The following is a 3,266-nucleotide window of genomic DNA, read 5'->3' on the forward strand; positions in this document are numbered from 1 at the left end:
ATAGAAACCCAAACTTCTTGTGACTGTAACCATATGTTAACACATATCAGTATTAATATAGAAACCCAAACTTCTTGTGACTGTAACCATATGTTAACACATATCAGTATTAATATAGAAACCCAAACTTCTTGTGACTGTAACCATATGTTAACACATATCAGTATTAATATAGAAACCCAAACTTCTTGTGACTGTAACCATATCGTTAACACATATCAGTATTAATATAGAAACCAAACTTCTTGTGACTGTAACATATTGTTAACACATATCAGTATTAATATAGAAACCAAACTTCTTGTGACTGTAACATATCGTTAACACATATCAGTATTAATATAGAAATCACACTTCTTGTGATCATTGCACATCATTAGCATATTTATTATTGAGATAGATACCACACTTATTTTGAATGTAACAAATCATTAATAAATATGACTATTAACATAGAAACCACATTTCTTGTGAAGGTAACAAATCATTAATAAATATGACTATTAACATAGAAACCACATTTTTTGTGAAGGTAACAAATCATTAATAAATATGACTATTAACATAGAAACCACATTTCTTGTGAAGGTAACAAATCATTAATAAATATGACTATTAACATAGAAACCACATGTTTTGTGAAGGTAACAAATCATTAATAAATATGACTATTAACATAGAAACCACATTTCTTGTGAAGGTAACAAATCATTAACGTATATCAGCATTAAGACAGAAATCACACTTGTCATTGTAACACATCATTAATACATGTAACTATTAAGATAGAAACTACACTTCCTGTAATTGTAACATCTCATTAACATGTATCAGCATTAATGTTTTGCATGAAATAATTTTATCAAAATCTCAACTTAATATAATCACCATCAAAATACTGTAAATATGATTTTAAGAGATTAGTTTTTTTAAAGATTGTTTGCTATTTACATGGGTTTCCTCACCTTATTTGTAGAAACACTGAGATCTGGAGTCAGTTTTCTTAGATCTTGGAAACCAGGAGACACGAAACTTGAATTAGCTGCCTCTGAGTGTGATGGGCACAAGACTTCACCACTATATATATAGTTTCTGATAAGGGTTATTTCATTTTCTCAAATACAGCAACTCACACACACAGGTAAAACAAACCAATTTATTAAAATAATAAATAATGCATTTGTTGAAATGGGTACACAATTAAAAACATTATCAATTCAGGCCAATCTACGGCCTCCAAAAAGTTGACTCTACAAGTTTCAACATCATGATCAGGAGTGATGAAATGATAAAACATGTAGAATTAACTTTTTCGAGGCCATTGAGTTGACTGAATTAAAAATTTTTTCATGTATCCATTTAATTATTGTAAGTTATTTATTATTTTAACATTGTACACAAGTATCAAGAAACTATACTTCAACAAATATATATATATAAACACATAATACACTTGCTTAAAAGGATGCAACATATCAAACAATGAAACATATGCTGGAAAGGGTAATAGAGTATTTCCCCAGCTATATACACAGGGCAACATATACATGATGGAAAAAGAAATTACTAACGAAGCTATGTACCATTAATCATAAAAATACCAATAAGAGAATATTACTCTATAACATTAAAAGTAAATATTGATTTCAAATTACATGATACAGACAGAGACTTAGTTTATGAAAATTACTGATTATCAAACTTAAAAAATTAGGTGAAATTAATTTGGAAAAATATATACTTGTACAGATATTAATAATGCATATAAAATATTAACAAAATAAAAATTTAAATTTCCATATGAAACAAATTCAAGAGACCATTAATCACTTAAGAAATAACGAAACTGACCAAAAGTTAGATATAATGTACAAAAAATATGCCTTTAATAAATATGAATTTAACTTTATATCATAGGGAAAAAAATAATCAGATTATAATACCCAGAAGCACAGATGGATGATATAACTGACAGAGCAAGAGATATAATAAAGGGAGCTAGCAGAAATGCAATTTTTGTAGTGCATGTAGAGGCTAATGATGTAGGAAAAGATAGAACAGAGGAGCTAATTAATAAGTACAAGGGTTGATAAAGGCATTTAAAGAAAAATGCCATAACGTAATTTTGTCAGGGATACTATTCAGAATAAACTGTGGGGATGAAGTTATAAGTAGGTGACTAATGCTAAATACTAAGCTTAGATTAGTAAATAAGGATGAGCAGACTAGTTTCTTGGACTTCTGACATCAGTCCAATAAAAGAAGGGAGCTACATGGAATGGATGTGTTACAACAGCGGAAGTCACGTGACACTGGTAACACGTCATGAGTTCTAGAAGGATCATCACTTTTCCTGGCAACTCTAGTCTTTTCTATGCAACCTCTATTTTGTATATATATGAGGGGCAAATAAAGTGGAGGAATTAATTAATAGCAGACAGGGAGATATAGAGACAGATAATTGAGTCAAGTGAGCGGTAGTGCTCGTAAGTAAAGAGCATGAATCATTGGGAATTATAGCGTGTGCTTAAGTTAAAGTGACTGTGGAAATTAAGTGTATTGGAAAGTTGTATTGAGAAAGATTAAACTAGTTTTATTTAAGAAAGGACTTGTACCTCTGTACTTCTTCGGAAATAATTTTTTACGGGAAGTTAACAAACGACCAGAGACATAACAAATTGGTGTCAGGAATGGGATAAAAAAAAGATGGAAATGAGAAGTGGCAAATCAAACTACAGTTTAGCAGATTTGATGGCAGCAATACAAGAACAGCGAAAGAAACTAGAAGAACGCGAAAAGAAACAAGAAGAGAGATTACAGCAGTTGTTGGAGGAAAAAGAAAAGAAACAAGAAGAGAGATTAGGCAGTTGTTGGAGGAAAAGAAAAGAAAAAAGAAGAGAAATTGCAGCAGTTGTTGGAGGAAAAAAAACGAAACAAGAAGAGATATTACAGCAGTGGTTGGAGGAAAAGAAAAAAATGTGATGCCATTCGGGCCCAGTAATGCTCCAGCAACGTTTGAGAGGCTGATGGAACGAGTATTGGAAGGCCTACAATGGAGGATAGCCCTAGTGTACCTGGACGATGTCATCGTATTTGCAACAACTTTTGACGAGGAAATGTCCCGGCTGGAGGAAGTATTCAAGCGTCTTAAAGCAGCAAACCTCAAACTCCATCCCAAGAAATGCCACTTGTTCCAGAAAGAGGTGCTTTACCTAGGTCACATTGTTAATGAGAATGGTGTACAAACTGATCCTGATAAGGTGAAA

At 31.7% G+C, this 3,266-nt stretch overlaps 1 long non-coding RNA gene across 1 annotated transcript in view; it reads right to left on the reverse strand.

Annotated features, from left to right (window-relative positions):
- The window catches only part of LOC111083849, a 2,447-nt gene extending 1,103 nt beyond the window's left edge, over positions 1 to 1,344 (reverse strand). Inside the window, exon 1 of the long non-coding RNA XR_002609282.1 lies at positions 966 to 1,344. This is a non-coding gene — a long non-coding RNA (uncharacterized LOC111083849). The remainder of the gene's footprint in view (positions 1 to 965) is intronic.
- Between the last annotated feature and the right edge of the window lie 1,922 nt (positions 1,345 to 3,266).

This window comes from Limulus polyphemus, unplaced genomic scaffold, assembly GCF_000517525.1.
Source record: "Limulus polyphemus unplaced genomic scaffold, Limulus_polyphemus-2.1.2 Scaffold11600, whole genome shotgun sequence".
NCBI classification, from domain to species: Eukaryota; Metazoa; Arthropoda; class Merostomata; order Xiphosura; family Limulidae; genus Limulus; species Limulus polyphemus.